The sequence below is a fragment of the Nothobranchius furzeri genome, chromosome 10 (assembly GCF_043380555.1).
Source record: "Nothobranchius furzeri strain GRZ-AD chromosome 10, NfurGRZ-RIMD1, whole genome shotgun sequence".
In the NCBI taxonomy this organism is placed as follows: Eukaryota; Metazoa; Chordata; class Actinopteri; order Cyprinodontiformes; family Nothobranchiidae; genus Nothobranchius; species Nothobranchius furzeri.
In genome coordinates, this window is record NC_091750.1 from 214,872 (window position 1) to 231,496 (window position 16,625).

General features: G+C 55.3%; 1 long non-coding RNA gene across 1 annotated transcript; it reads right to left on the bottom strand.

Moving 5' to 3' along the window:
- Positions 1-227: 227 nt before the first annotated feature.
- Positions 228-5,713, bottom strand: LOC139072071 (uncharacterized). Its single transcript, XR_011521680.1, has 2 exons — positions 4,450-5,713; positions 228-1,708 (listed from the first exon to the last, which is right to left on the bottom strand). It is a non-coding gene; the product is annotated as an uncharacterized lncRNA (long non-coding RNA).
- Between the last annotated feature and the right edge of the window lie 10,912 nt (positions 5,714-16,625).

The following is a 16,625-nucleotide window of genomic DNA, read 5'->3' on the forward strand; positions in this document are numbered from 1 at the left end:
TTTTATCCCATATTACCTTAAAGGACGACACACCCTTTGATAGAGAGAGAGAGTAAATTGATTATTTGTAATGTCCATGTGTGTAGCTCAACCAGGCCCCATTCTGCTTCAGCCTCAAAGCTTTATCCTCACCTGCTCTGTATACCTGCATTCTGCAATTATCTGGTAGATAATACTTAACCTCCATAACCCTGGAACCTGAAATAAACCCACATGACAACAAGGAAGACATTTTACCCTGAGTCTCCAAATGCATGGAGAGTTAACGCAGAGAAACCTCCTCCGAGGCTTCCCCCACGTCACTCCCCTGTGCTCCCAGTTCTTCAGGGGCTTTATTCACCAAATGGATGGGGGGAGAAGGCGGACCTTCTCAAGTTACAGAGTTCTCTCAATTAACATCTTTGCTCAACCTTTTTATGAACATACCAACACAGAGATTCATGATGTGTAATGGGCATCTTTTAGGTCTCAAAAAGGTACATTTATAAAAATACCCAACATTCCCTCCTGATGTGACTTTTTGAGCAATAAAAGATTAAACCAATAAAACAACATTAACATGAAATTAGGAAACACCTAACCTGGAATTTGAAATGACCAATTAATCAATCAGATTTTAGTTCAACATTAAACCAGACATCAAACCCAATTTTATCCTGTATTTCTAGCTTCATTAACTTATCCCCCCTGAATGCTACCTTTGAGCAATGATTATCCTGTCAACAAAACCCAGAGCAAGAGTTAAAACCTGGAATTAGGAATGAATAATCTAGACACCAAAACCTACATAATAATCTTGAATTCCTAGCTTTATTAAAGTAACCCATATCATTTGTCATCAAACACTTGTGGATCTTCTGCTCCACATCCGTCGTTACCTCCTGTGCTGCAATCGATCGCTTGTAGGACTGAACAGGTGTCACAGGTTTTGAGTTTTCTGTGGCTGGCTGACCTGCAGTTCTGGTTCCCTCCTGAAGTTGGTGTTTGACCTCTGCACCTCATCTCCAGTTCAGGTGTGATATCTCGGTCACACTGTGCTCTCAGCTTTGCGTCGTCCCGCTGACGTGTCGACGCAGGTCACTTCCTGAGAGAGCTGACTGGCCCACAGCGGGTTTTGTGGTTTTACATCAGCTTACAGGTTGGTACCGGTTTGGGCTAACTGATCCACTTGGTTTGTGGTTTAACATTAGCTCAGCCGGTGACGGTGGTTTGTATCACTTCCGTCTTGGACTGCAAGTCAGCAGTTAGCCACGTCTTTCGTGCTTCCTCCATCTTGGATTGTGGGCTCCACCTCCTTTTCAACACACCTACAAGTCACAAACGTTTCAAAGACCCACAGCAGGATGCCACAGGCACAGACCAATTTGCATTCTGTTAGACATGCGTTCAACTTCCACAGCTGCTTGCTCAAAGGAACTCAGATCCTCTGAAGTCTTTTCATCGACACTCTTCTCCTGAGTCTGAGCCATTCCTGCATTCGGAGAGTATCAGGACAGGACATAGCAAACCATCTTGTGTTGCAATCACAATACCTTCCTGGTTGTTGAGGGTCAATGGGGCACAAAGCGTCTTGTCCCTGATCTGTGTCCTCTGATGTTTTCTGCAGGAACCAATGCAGCCAGCCACTGATCTTTATCACCTGTTAATCGAGTTCCCATCATCACATCACAGCAGGACACAAATCAAGGAGTCTCCCAGCCTGTCTTGCCTAGGGAACAATTTGCATTTAGGAAAACAGTGTACCCAAAAGTTGTGCTGCCTAATTGTTTAAATTAATAAACATTGATGTCTGGTTTAGCATGAAAATAGTCAGATATGGTCTGTCCTAAATTTTCACAAAAAAAATAAAACACATCCAAATTCTTTAAAACTAGCTTGTCTCAAAAGGAGTTAATCAGAGATTCTATCACACTAAGGCGGAGTTTACACAATCACGTCACAGAGGCTTCAAAGAGGTTTTTCACAAAAGGACCCTAGAGTCTTCTAGTCTAGCCTTGATTTAGCTGCTTAGGCTCACACATTTGCATTCAGGCAAAAGGCATTCTAATTTAAATGAACCAGCCCATCTCCACCTTGTAAGGTAATCAAAACTTTATCAGTTACACCACCCCCTCCTGTGGAGGTAGGGTTCTCACACATTTACAGGATCTAAATTAATCAAAAGGAAGTCACTCAGATTTATTAAACCTTATAACCCAAACAGAAAATAAATGATGGTAATAGCTCAAATGTTGAAATAGTTACAAAACAGCCTTACTGTTGAGTAAAATAACATACTACGATCAGCATTATGGTCTGTAGGGGCTGAGTTGATGTTTACATTTCAAACAAGATTTGCATAGAAATAGCATACAGGAAAAATCTAGCACCGTGTTGATTCAATCATGTTATTAAATTAAATCTATCAATGGTCGATAAGACACATTTAACGGGAAGTTTTTACGGTTCATAAAAAATCTAAACACCCTCCTGTAAAGCCAGTCTTATGGCAGAAACACCAAGTTTAACATGATTTAGTCATATGATAAAATGCTGAGATAAAAAACTGTTACTGCATAGTTTAGAATTCTATTTACCTAAGATCATAACCCACTAAAGTAAAACTGAAAAGTTGTATTTTTAATCTTGGTTCATGAGCAAAAGGTATCGTCGGATCCAGAGTAGCTGCTGCACAGCTAATCTACCAGCGCTATAAGCAAAGAGTCTGTCATTTTAAAATGGCATAAGCTAGTTATAAGGTTATGTGCCTCTTAAAACACAAAATCATGAATTTTCCCTTCTAATTCTGTAATTTGGGGTCAAATTCCTCAATAAATGATTAGGGGAACTACTTAAGTCTAACTACATGATCTTTTAGAAAGAGTATTTATTTATTTTAATAAAATAATAAAAGGCCTGTAGACCAGAATATCTAATTTAACTTGAGGCAATCGCGTGAATCATCTCCATCTTATTTGGGCAACCATTCAGCCTGTGAAGCTGAAGGAGTTAGAGGATGGATGTCTTTATCCCTGCTTAACTGTATTTCCTTAACATTCTATCTATGTAAGTCATTTTGTTTACTAGTTCAGTACGAGTTATCATGCAGATAAAAGCAATGACTTTTTCAGATAGTATTTAGTTAATCATCACACCTCAAACATTTCTTTAAAACTTCCTTTTTGCCTTCTCTCTTTTCCTCAACCATTTCTTTAAACTGTCTATTTGCCTTCTCTCTTTTCCTCAACCATTTCTTTAATTCTGTCTTTTCTCCATCTGTCTGCTTTTTTCCTTAACCTTCTCTGCTAACCTCTCATTTCTTCCTAACCAAACCATCAAACAGTTAGTGGCCTGCAGCCTTATCAAAACCATCCCCCATAACACTTCGTTGTCTCTTCATACACCCCCTCAAACCTTCACCCCTCCTTTTCCTTTCTTGTATTTCTCCAGCTTCTCTTAGGAACCACATACACACACACACCTGAGCCTTCTGACCCACACTTACACATCACAGGATGTTAGTGTTATTCATACATGTACAGAATAAAGAACAAGACAACACAGAACAAAACAGAAACATAGAACATAGACCATCTAGAATCTGCAGGTTTCACACAGAACAAACTAGGCTCAAAGCCTCAGTCACACACATTGTCATGTAATGGGACCTTTCATTCATTCAGAGATCTTGGCCGAGATACACACATTCAGGCTTCAGAACTTCGGCCCAAAACTTCTCTCACACTCACACACACACAGAAACTGACCTGCAGGCTTTCACTCACACACATTCAGAACTTGGACACAACCCCCCCAGATCAGACCAGATCCGGTTAGGCCCAAAACCTTTACTCATACACAGATGGAGCAAAACTCTGTCAGAAATTAACATGCCAGTCCTCAGCGTCACCTTTCAACAATACACAACACGGAAACCGGCAAGTCCACCCACAAAAATGGAACGCAGCCCCATGGCACCAGAAAAATCACAACACAAATAACACAGACCGGGAATTTTAGACCGATTTAAGATCTTTTAAGCCAATCAAATTTTGTGTACCTTGTTGCACCATAAAATATTTAAACAATTCCCTGCGGCAGTGTGATTTCAGCATCAAACCACTCCAATCGACACCAGCACTTACATGCTGCGTGTATTAACCATCCGCGGCTGCTTTAATGCAGCGCTGGTTTAGCAACAGTTTTAGGTGCACCTGAACATTCACCTGTAATTACTACCCACAGCTCTGCGGGACGCCCTGTGCACGCAGACACAAGACTTATTAAAACCTCCTCTTCAAGGCAGGAATACAGCCCGGTTCACGTTTCAATGCAACCCCACGGTTTACATGTGCAACCCCTAGCTGGACACAAAAACGTCTTTTTGTGCGTGAATGTCAGTCACCACCATCAATCTTAAATCACACTGCCAACGGTTAAAAACAAAAAGTGCAATTAATTTTTACTCACCCAGTGTGCTATTCAGCTGCCAGACTGCGAAGCGAACTCCCACCGGAACTCTGCTCTCCAGAGCTCACCAGAGCTGATCCACAGTCTCCCCTTACCAGAAACAGACTCAAACCAATTTTAGCCAAAACAATCTCACACGTCTTTTTCCGGTCATCAACTTTCTCATACACTCAAGAGGTTCACACACACACACGGCCGCAACTGGCCCTCCTCAATCAACTCAAACCACACTGCCAGTGGTTAAAGAAACAGACACAAATTACTGAATTAGCTTAATGAATTAATGAATTAACCTACTCTCCGTGGTAATTTCGTCCTGAGTTCGGGAAGGCGAGAGCTTGAATGGGAATCTGCCTGCAAGGCTAAAAAGCCGGCCGGTGAAACAATTTTAGTTCCCCGGGCTTTGATGAGGTAAGTGGCGCCTGTACGGCTCCCCGAAGCCAGCTTCCCATCGACGGCTCTGCCTTGCCCGCATCCTCCACCACTTGTTAGGTAATTTGATTTTATCCCATATTACCTTAAAGGACGACACACCCTTTGATAGAGAGAGAGAGTAAATTGATTATTTGTAATGTCCATGTGTGTAGCTCAACCAGGCCCCATTCTGCTTCAGCCTCAAAGCTTTATCCTCACCTGCTCTGTATACCTGCATTCTGCAATTATCTGGTAGATAATACTTAACCTCCATAACCCTGGAACCTGAAATAAACCCACATGACAACAAGGAAGACATTTTACCCTGAGTCTCCAAATGCATGGAGAGTTAACGCAGAGAAACCTCCTCCGAGGCTTCCCCCACGTCACTCCCCTGTGCTCCCAGTTCTTCAGGGGCTTTATTCACCAAATGGATGGGGGGAGAAGGCGGACCTTCTCAAGTTACAGAGTTCTCTCAATTAACATCTTTGCTCAACCTTTTTATGAACATACCAACACAGAGATTCATGATGTGTAATGGGCATCTTTTAGGTCTCAAAAAGGTACATTTATAAAAATACCCAACACGCTCCTCGGGGCGCTTCTTGCTTGGGCCTCTCTCCTGGATGCGCTCAGTCAGACCCAGTGATGACATGTGGCAAGACGCTCCTCGGGGCACGTCTTGCTTGGGCCTCTCTCCTGGAGGCGCTCAGTCAGAGCCAGTGGTGACATGTGGCTAGACGCTCCTCGGGGCACGTATTGCTTGGGCCTCTCTCCTGGAGGCCCTCTGTCAGACCCAGTGTTGACATGTGGCAAGACGCTCCTCGGGGCACGTATTGCTTGGGCCTCTCTCCTGGAGGCCCTCTGTCAGACCCAGTGTTGACATGTGTCAAGACGCTCCTCGGGGCACGTATTGCTTGGGCCTCTCTCCTGGAGGCCCTCTGTCAGACCAAGTGTTGACATGTGGCAAGACGCTCCTCGGGGCGCGTCTTGCTTGGGCCTCTCTCCTGGAGGCGCTCAGTCAGACCCAGTGGTGACATGTGGCAAGACGCTCCTCGGGGCACGTATTGCTTGGGCCTCTCTCCTGGAGGCGCTCAGTCAGACCCAGTGTTGACATGTGGCAAGACGCTCCTCGGGGCACGTCTTGCTTGGGCCTCTCTCCTGGAGGCGCTCAGTCAGACCCAGTGGTGACATGTGGCTAGACGCTCCTCGGGGCACGTATTGCTTGTACCTCTCTCCTGGAGGCCCTCTGTCAGACCCAGTGTTGACATGTGGCAAGACGCTCCTCGGGGCACGTATTGCTTGGGCCTCTCTCCGGAAGGCCCTCTGTCAGACCCATTGTTTGCATGTGGCAAGACGCTCCTCGGGGCGCTTCTTGCTTGGGCCTCTCTCCTGGAGGCGCTTAGTCAGACCAAGTGTTGACATTTGGCAAGACGCTCCTTGGGGCACGTCTTCCTTGGGCCTCTCTCCTGGAGGCGCTCAGTCAGACCCAGTGTTGACATGTGGCAAGACGCTCCTCGGGGCGCGTCTTACTTGGGCCTCTCTCCTGGAGGCGCTCAGCCAGACCCAGTGGTGAAATTTGGCAAGACACTCCTCGGGGCGCGTCTTGCTTGGGCTTCTCTCATTGAGGCCCTCAGTCAGACCCAGTGTTGACATGTGTCAAGACGCTCCTCGGGGCACGTCTTGCTTGGGCCTCTCTCCTGGAGGGGCTCAGTCAGACCCAGTGTTGACATGTGGCAAGACACTGCTCGGGGCACGTCTTGCTTGGGCCTCTCTCCTGGAGGCCCTCTGTCAGACCCATTGTTGACATGTGGCAAGACGCTCCTCGGGGCGCTTCTTGCTTGGGCCTCTCTCCTGGAGGCGCTCAGTCAGACCCAGTGATGACATGTGGCAAGACGCTCCTCGGGGCACGTCTTGCTTGGGCCTCTCTCCTGGAGGCGCTCAGTCAGACCCAGTGGTGACATGTGGCTAGACGCTCCTCGGGGCACGTATTGCTTGGGCCTCTCTCCTGGAGGCCCTCTGTCAGACCCAGTGTTGACATGTGGCAAGACGCTCCTCGGGGCACGTATTGCTTGGGCCTCTCTCCTGGAGGCCCTCTGTCAGACCCAGTGTTGACATGTGTCAAGACGCTCCTCGGGGCACGTATTGCTTGGGCCTCTCTCCTGGAGGCCCTCTGTCAGACCAAGTGTTGACATGTGGAAAGACGCTCCTCGGGGCGCGTCTTGCTTGGCCCTCTCTCCTGGAGGCGCTCAGTCAGACCCAGTGGTGACATGTGGCCAGACACTCCTCGGGGCACGTATTGCTTGGGCCTCTCTCCTGGAGGCGCTCAGTCAGACCCAGTGTTGACATGTGGCAAGGCGCTCCTCGGGGCACGTCTTGCTTGGGCCTCTCTCCTGGAGGAGCTCAGTCAGACCCAGTGGTGACATGTGGCTAGACGCTCCTCGGGGCACGTATTGCTTGGGCCTCTCTCCTGGAGGCCCTCTGTCAGACCCAGTGTTGACATGTGGCAAGACGCTCCTCGGGGCACGTATTGCTTGGGCCTCTCTCCTGGAGGCCCTCTGTCAGACCCAGTGTTGACATGTGTCAAGACGCTCCTCGGGGCACGTATTGCTTGGGCCTCTCTCCTGGAGGCCCTCTGTCAGACCAAGTGTTGACATGTGGCAAGACGCTCCTCGGGGCGCGTCTTGCTTGGGCCTCTCTCCTGGAGGCGCTCAGTCAGACCCAGTGGTGACATGTGGCTAGACGCTCCTCGGGGCACGTATTGCTTGGGCCTCTCTCCTGGAGGCCCTCTGTCAGACCCAGTGTTGACATGTGGCAAGACGCTCCTCGGGGCGCGTCTTGCTTGGGCCTCTCTCCTGGAGGCCCTCAATCAGACCCAGTGTTGACACGTGGCAAGACGCTCCTCGGGGCGCCTCTTGCTTGGGCCTCTCTCCTGGAGGCGCTCAGTCAGATCGAGTAGTGACATGTGGCATGACGCTCCTCGGGGTGCGTCTTGCTTGGGCCTCTCTCCTGGAGGCGCTCAGTCAGACCCAGTGGTGACATGTGGCAAGACACTCCTCGGGGCGCGTCTTGCTTGGGCCTCTCTCCTGGAGGCCCGCTGTCAGACCCAGTGTTGACATGTGGCAAGACTCTCCTAGGGGCGCGTCTTGCTTGGGCCTCTCTCCTGGAGGCGCTCAGTCAGACCGAGTGCTGACATGTGGCAAGACGCTCCTCGGGGCGCATCTTTCTTGGGCCTCTCTCCTGGAGGCGCTCAGTCAGACCCAGTGGTGACATATGGCAAGACGCTCCTCGGGGCGCGTGTTACTTGGGCCTCTCTCCTGGAGGCCCTCTGTCAGACCCAGTGTTGACATGTGGCAAGACACTCCTCGGGGCGCGTCTTGCTTGGGCCTCTCTCCTGGAGGCGCTCAGTCAGACCCAGTGTTGACATGTGGCAAGACGCTCCTCGGGGCGCGTCTTGCTTGGGCCTCTCTCCTGGAGGCGCTCAGTCAGACCCAGTGTTGACATGTGGCAAGACGCTCCTCGGGGCGCGTCTTGCTTGGGCCTCTCTCCTGGATGCGCTCAGTCAGACCCAGTGGTGACATGTGGCAAGACGCTCCTCGGGGCACGTATTGCTTGGGCCTCTCTCCTGGAGGCCCTCTGTCAGACCCAGTGTTGACATGTGGCAAGACGCTCCTCGGGGCGCGTCTTGCTTGGGCTTCTCTCATTGAGGCCCTCAGTCAGACCCAGTGGTGACATGTGTCAAGACGCTCCTCGGGGCGCGTCTTGCTTGGGCCTCTCTCCTGGAGGCGCTCAGTCAGACCCAGTGTTGACATGTGGCAATACGCTCCCCGGGGCGCGTCTTGCTGGGGCCTCTCTCCTGGAGGCGCTCAGTCAGACCCAGTGTTGACATGTGACAATATGCTCCTCGGGGCGCGTCTTGCTTGGGCCTCTCTCCTGGAGGCGCTCAGTCAGACCCAGTGTTGACATGTGGCAAGACGCTCCTCGGGGCGCGTCTTGCTTGGGCCTCTCTCCTGGAGGCGCTCAGTCAGACCCAGTGGTGACATGTGGCAAGACACTCCTCGGGGCGAGTATTGCTTGGGCCTCTCTCCCGGAGGCCCTCTGTCAGACCCAGTGTTGACATGTGTCAAGATGCTCCTCAGGGCGCGTCTTGCTTGGGCCTCTCTCCTGGACGCGCTCAGTCAGACCGAGTGCTGACATGTGGCAAGACGCTCCTCGGGGCGCGTCTTGCTTGGGCTTCTCTCCTGGAGGCCCTCAGTCAGACCCATTGTTGACATGTGGCAAGACGCTCCTCGGGGCGCGTCTTGCTTGGGCCTCTCTCCTAGAGGCGCTCAGTCAGACCGAGTGCTGACAGGTGGCAAGACGCTCCTCGGGCCGCGTGTTGCTTGGGCTTCTCTCCTGGAGGCCCTCAGTCAGACCCATTGTTGACATGTGGCAAGACGCTCCTCGGGGCGCGTCTTGCTTGGGCCTCTCTCCTGGAGGCGCTCAGTCAGACCGAGTGCTGACATATGGCAAGACGCTCCTCGGGGCGCGTCTTGCTTGGGCCTCTCTCCTGGAGGCACTCGGTCAGAACCAGAGGTGACATGTGGCAAGACGCTCCTCGGGGTGCGTCTTGCTTGGGCCTCTCTCCTGGAGGCCGTCTGTCAGACCCAGTGTTGACATGTGGCAAGACGCTCCTCGGGGCGCGTCTTGCTTGGGCCTCTCTCCTGGAGGCCCTCAATCAGACCCAGTGTTGACATGTGGCAAGACGCTCCTCGGGGCGCATCATGCTTGGGCCTCTCTCCTGGAGGCGCTCAGTCAGACCCAGTGGTGACATGTGGCAAGACGCTCCTCGGGGCGCGTATTGCTTGGGCCTCTCTCCTGGAGGCGCTCAGTCAGACCCAGTGGTGACATGTGGCAAGACGCTCCTCGGGGCACGTCTTGCTAGGGTCTCTCTCCCGGAGGCGCTCAGTCAGACCCAGTGTTGACATGTGGCAAGACGCTCCTCGGGGCGCGTCTTGATTGGGCCTCTTTCCTGGAGGCGCTCAGTCAGACCCAGTGTTGAAATGTGGCAAGACGCTCCTCGGGGCGCGTCTTGCTTGGGCCTCTCTCCTGGAGGAGCTCAGTCAGACCCAGTGTTGACATGTGGCAAGACGCTCCTCGGGGCGCGTCTTGCTTGGGCCTCTCTCCTGGAGTCGCTCAGTCAAACCCAGTGGTGACATGTGGCAAGACGCTCCTCGGGGCGCGTCTTGCTTGGGCCTCTCTCCTGGATGCGCTCAGTCAGACCGAGTGCTGACATGTGGCAAGACGCTCCTCGGGGCGCTTCTTGCTTGGGCCTCTCTCCTGGAGGCGCTCAGTCAGACCCAGTGGTGACATGTGGCAAGAGGCTCCTCGGGGCACGTATTGCTTGGGCCTCTCTCCTGGAGGCCCTCTGTCAGACCCAGTGTTGACATGTGGCAAGACGCTCCTCGGGGTGCGTCTTGCTTGGGCTTCTCTCATTGAGGCCCTCAGTCAGACCCAGTGTTGACATGTGTCAAGACGCTCCTCGGGGCGCGTCTTGCTTGGGCCTCTCTCCTGGAGGCCCTCAGTCAGACCCATTGTTGACATGTGGCAAGACGCTCCTCGGGGCGCGTCTTGCTTGGGCTTCTCTCCTGGAGGCCCTCAGTCAGACCCATTGTTGACATGTGGCAAGACGCTCCTCGGGGCGCTTCTTGCTTGGGCCTCTGTCCTGGAGGCGCTCAGTCAGACCCAGTGTTGACATGTGGCAAGACGCTCCTCGGGGCACGTCTTGCTTGGGCCTCTCTCCTGGAGGCGCTCAGTCAGACCCAGTGTTGACATGTGGCAAGACGCTCCTCGGGGCACGTCTTGCTTGGGCCTCTCTCCTGGAGGCACTCAGTCAGACCCAGTGTTGACATGTGGCAAGACGCTCCTCGGGGCGCTTCTTGCTTGGGCCTCTCTCCTGGAGGCGCTCAGTCAGACCCAGTGTTGACATGTGGCAAGACGCTCCTCGGGGTGCGTCTTGCTTGGGCCTCTCTCCTGGAGGCGCTCAGTCAGACCCATTGTTGACATGTGGCAAGACGCTCCTCGGGGCGCGTCTTGCTTGGGCCTCTCTCCTGTGGGCGCTCAGTCAGACCCAGTGGTGACATGTGGCAAGACGCTCCTCGGGGCACGTATTGCTTGGGCCTCTCTCCTGGAGGCCCTCTGTCAGACCCAGTGTTGACATGTGGCAAGACGCTCCTCGGGGCGTGTCTTGGTTGGGCCTCTCTCCTGGAGGCCCTCAATCAGACCCAGTGTTGACACGTTGCAAGACGCTCCTCGGGGCGCGTCTTCCTTGGGCCTCTCTCCTGGAGGCTCTCAGTCAGACCGAGTAGTGACATGTGGCATGACGCTCCTCGGGGCGCGTCTTGCTTGGGCCTCTCTCCTGGAGTCGCTCAGTAAGACCCAGTGTTGACATGTGGCAAGACGCTCCTCGGGGCGCGTCTTGCTTGGGCCTCTCTCCTGGAGGCGCTCAGTCAGACCCAGTGTTGACATGTGGCAAGACGCTCCTCGGGGCGCGTTCTGCTTGGGCCTCTCTCCTGGAGGCTCTCAGTCAGACCCAGTGTTGACATGTGGCAAGACGCTCCTCGGGGCACGTCTTGCTTGGGCCTCTATCCTGGAGGCGCTCAGTCAGACCCAGTGTTGACATGTGGCAAGACGCTCCTCGGGGCGCGTCTTGCTTGGGCCTCTCTCCTGGAGGCGCTCAGTCAGACCCAGTGTTGACATGTGGCAAGACGCTCCTCGGGGCGCGTTCTGCTTGGGCCTCTCTCCTGGAGGCTCTCAGTCAGACCCAGTGTTGACATGTGGCAAGACGCTCCTCGGGGCGCTTCTTGCTTGGGCCTCTCTCCTGGAGGCGCTCAGTCAGACCCAGTGTTGACATGTGGCAAGACGCTCCTCGGGGCGCGTCTTGCTTGGGCCTCTCTCCTGGAGGCGCTCAGTCAGACCCATTGTTGACATGTGGCAAGACGCTCCTCGGGGCGCGTCTTGCTTGGGCCTCTCTCCTGGGGGCGCTCAGTCAGACCCAGTGGTGACATGTGGCAAGACGCTCCTCGGGGCACGTATTGCTTGGGCCTCTCTCCTGGAGGCCCTCTGTCAGACCCAGTGTTGACATGTGGCAAGACGCTCCTCGGGGCGTGTCTTGGTTGGGCCTCTCTCCTGGAGGCCCTCAATCAGACCCAGTGTTGACACGTTGCAAGACGCTCCTCGGGGCGCGTCTTCCTTGGGCCTCTCTCCTGGAGGCTCTCAGTCAGACCGAGTAGTGACATGTGGCATGACGCTCCTCGGGGCGCGTCTTGCTTGGGCCTCTCTCCTGGAGTCGCTCAGTAAGACCCAGTGTTGACATGTGGCAAGACGCTCCTCGGGGCGCGTCTTGCTTGGGCCTCTCTCCTGGAGGCGCTCAGTCAGACCCAGTGTTGACATGTGGCAAGACGCTCCTCGGGGCGCGTTCTGCTTGGGCCTCTCTCCTGGAGGCTCTCAGTCAGACCCAGTGTTGACATGTGGCAAGACGCTCCTCGGGGCGCGTCTTGCTTGGGCCTCTCTCCTGGAGGCTCTCAGTCAGACCCAGTGGTTACATGTGGCAAGACGCTCCTCGGGGCGCGTCTTGCTTGGGCCTCTCTCCTGCAGGCGCTCAGTCAGACCGAGTCCTGACATGTGGCTGACGCTCCTCGGGGCACGTATTGCTTGGGCCTCTCTCCTGGAGGCGCTCAGTCAGACCCAGTGGTGACATGTGGCTAGACGCTCCTGGGGGCACGTATTGCTTGGGCCTCTCTCCTGGAGGCCCTCAATCAGACCCAGTGTTGACACGTGGCAAGACGCTCCTCGGGGCACGTCTTGCTTGGGCCTCTCTCCTGGAGGCGCTCAGTCAGACCCAGTGGTGACATGTGGCAAGACACTCCTCGGGGCGCGTCTTGCTTGGGCCTCTCTCCTGGAGGCCCGCTGTCAGACCCAGTGTTGACATGTGGCAATACGCTCCTAGGGGCGCCTCTTGCTTGGGCCTCTCTCCTGGAGGCGCTCAGTCAGACCGAGTGCTGACATGTGGCAAGACGCTCCTCGGGGCACGTCTTGCTTGGGCCTCTCTCCTGGAGGCTCTCAGTCAGACCCAGTGTTGACATATGGCAAGACGCTCCTCGGGTGCGCGTGTTGCTTGGGCCTCTCTCCTGGAGGCCCTCTGTCAGACCCAGTGTTGACATGTGGCAAGACACTCCTCGGGGCGCGTGTTGCTTGGGCCTCTCTCCTGGAGGCGCTCAGTCAGACCCAGTGTTTAAATGTGGCAAGACGCTCCTAGGGGCACGTCTTGCTTGGGTCTCTCTCCCGGAGGCGCTCAGTCAGACCCAGTGTTGACATGTGGCAAGACGCTCCTCGGGGCACGTCTTGCTTGGGCCTCTCTCCCGGAGGCGCTCAGTCAGACCCAGTGTTGACATGTGGCAAGACGCTCCTCTGGGCGCGTCTTGCTTGGGCCTCTCTCCTGGAGGCTCTCAGTCAGACCCAGTGTTGACATATGGCAAGACGCTCCTCGGGTGCGCGTGTTGCTTGGGCCTCTCTCCTGGAGGCCCTCTGTCAGACCCAGTGTTGACATGTGGCAAGACACTCCTCGGGGCGCGTGTTGCTTGGGCCTCTCTCCTGGAGGCGCTCAGTCAGACCCAGTGTTTAAATGTGGCAAGACGCTCCTAGGGGCACGTCTTGCTTGGGTCTCTCTCCCGGAGGCGCTCAGTCAGACCCAGTGTTGACATGTGGCAAGACGCTCCTCGGGGCACGTCTTGCTTGGGCCTCTCTCCTGGAGGCGCTCAGTCAGACCCAGTGTTGACATGTGGCAAGACGCTCCTCGGGGCGCGTCTTGCTTGGGCCTCTCTCCTGGAGGCTCTCAGTCAGACCCAGTGGTGACATGTGGCAAGACTCTCCTCGGGAGGCGTCTTGCTTGGGCCTCTCTCCTGGAGGCCCTCAATCAGACCCAGAGTTGACATGTGGCAAGACGCTCCTTGGGGCGCGTCTTGCTTGGGCCTCTCTCCTGGAGGCGCTCAGTCAGACCCAGTGGTGACATGTGGCAAGACGCTCATCGGGGCACGTATTGCTTGGGACTCTCTCCTGGAGGCCCTCTGTCAGACCCAGTGTTGACATGTGGCAAGACGCTCCTCGGGGCACGTCTTGCTTGGGTCTCTCTCCCAGAGGCGCTCAGTGAGACCCAGTTTTGACATGTGTCAAGACGCTCCTCGGGGCGCGTCTTGCTTGGGCCTCTCTCCTGGAGGCGCTCAGTCAGACCCAGTGTTGACATGTGGCAAGACGCTCCTCGGGGCGCGTCTTGTTTGGGCTTCTCTCCTGGAGGCCCTCAGTCAGACCCATTGTTGACATGTGGCAAGACGCTCCTCGGGGCGCGTCTTGCTTGGGCCTCTCTCCTGGGGGCGCTCAGTCAGACCCAGTGGTGACATGTGGCAAGACGCTCCTCGGGGCACGTATTGCTTGGGCCTCTCTCCTGGAGGCCCTCTGTCAGACCCAGTGTTGACATGTGGCAAGACGCTCCTCGGGGCGCGTCTTGGTTGGGCCTCTCTCCTGGAGGCCCTCAATCAGACCCAGTGTTGACACGTTGCAAGACGCTCCTCGGGGCGCGTCTTCCTTGGGCCTCTCTCCTGGAGGCTCTCAGTCAGACCGAGTAGTGACATGTGGCATGACGCTCCTCGGGGCGCGTCTTGCTTGGGCCTCTCTCCTGGAGTCGCTCAGTAAGACCCAGTGGTGACATGTGGCAAGACGCTCCTTGGGGCGCGTCTTGCTTGGGCTTCTCTCCTGGAGGCCCTCAGTCAGACCCATTGTTGACATGTGGCAAGACGCTCCTCGGGGCGCGTCTTGCTTGGGCCTCTCTCCTGGAGGCGCTCAGTCAGACCGAGTGCTGACAGGTGGCAAGACGCTCCTCGGGCCGCGTGTTGCTTGGGCTTCTCTCCTGGAGGCCCTCAGTCAGACCCATTGTTGACATGTGGCAAGACGCTCCTCGGGGTGCGTCTTGCTTGGGCCTCTCTCCTGGAGGCACTCAGTCAGAACCAGAGGTGACATGTGGCAAGACGCTCCTCGGGGCGCGTCTTGCTTGGGCCTCTCTCCTGGATGCGCTCAGTCAGACCGAGTGCTGACATGTGGCAAGACGCTCCTCGGGGCGCTTCTTGCTTGGGCCTCTCTCCTGGAGGCGCTCAGTCAGACCCAGTGGTGACATGTGGCAAGAGGCTCCTCGGGGCACGTATTGCTTGGGCCTCTCTCCTGGAGGCCCTCTGTCAGACCCAGTGTTGACATGTGGCAAGACGCTCCTCGGGGTGCGTCTTGCTTGGGCTTCTCTCATTGAGGCCCTCAGTCAGACCCAGTGTTGACATGTGTCAAGACGCTCCTCGGGGCGCGTCTTGCTTGGGCCTCTCTCCTGGAGGCCCTCAGTCAGACCCATTGTTGACATGTGGCAAGACGCTCCTCGGGGCGCGTCTTGCTTGGGCTTCTCTCCTGGAGGCCCTCAGTCAGACCCATTGTTGACATGTGGCAAGACGCTAATCGGGGCGCTTCTTGCTTGGGCCTCTGTCCTGGAGGCGCTCAGTCAGACCCAGTGTTGACATGTGGCAAGACGCTCCTCGGGGCACGTCTTGCTTGGGCCTCTCTCCTGGAGGCGCTCAGTCAGACCCAGTGTTGACATGTGGCAAGACGCTCCTCGGGGCACGTCTTGCTTGGGCCTCTCTCCTGGAGGCACTCAGTCAGACCCAGTGTTGACATGTGGCAAGACGCTCCTCGGGGCGCTTCTTGCTTGGGCCTCTCTCCTGGAGGCGCTCAGTCAGACCCAGTGTTGACATGTGGCAAGACGCTCCTCGGGGCGCGTCTTGCTTGGGCCTCTCTCCTGGAGGCGCTCAGTCAGACCCAGTGTTGACATGTGGCAAGACGCTCCTCGGGGCGCGTTCTGCTTGGGCCTCTCTCCTGGAGGCTCTCAGTCAGACCCAGTGTTGACATGTGGCAAGACGCTCCTCGGGGCGCGTCTTGCTTGGGCCTCTCTCCTGGATGCTCTCAGTCAGACCCAGTGGTTACATGTGGCAAGACGCTCCTCGGGGCGCGTCTTGCTTGGGCCTCTCTCCTGCAGGCGCTCAGTCAGACCGAGTCCTGACATGTGGCTAGACGCTCCTCGGGGCACGTATTGCTTGGGCCTCTCTCCTGGAGGCGCTCAGTCAGACCCAGTGGTGACATGTGGCTAGACGCTCCTCGGGGCACGTATTGCTTGGGCCTCTCTCCTGGAGGCCCTCAATCAGACCCAGTGTTGACACGTGGCAAGACGCTCCTCGGGGCGCGTCTTGCTTGGGCCTCTCTCCTGGAGGCGCTCAGTCAGACCCAGTGGTGACATGTGGCAAGACACTCCTCGGGGCGCGTCTTGCTTGGGCCTCTATCCTGGAGGCCCGCTGTCAGACCCAGTGTTGACATGTGGCAATACGCTCCTAGGGGCGCCTCTTGCTTGGGCCTCTCTCCTGGAGGCGCTCAGTCAGACCGAGTGCTGACATGTGGCAAGACGCTCCTCGGGGCACGTCTTGCTTGGGCCTCTCTCCTGGAGGCGCTCAGTCAGACCCAGTGTTGACATATGGCAAGACGCTCCTCGGGGCGTGTGTTGCTTGGGCCTCTCTCCTGGAGGCCCTCTGTCAGACCCAGTGTTGACATGTGGCAAGACACTCCTCGGGGCGCGTGTTGCTTGGGCCTCTCTCCTGGAGGCGCTCAGTCAAACCCAGTGTTTAAATGTGGCAAGACGCTCCTCG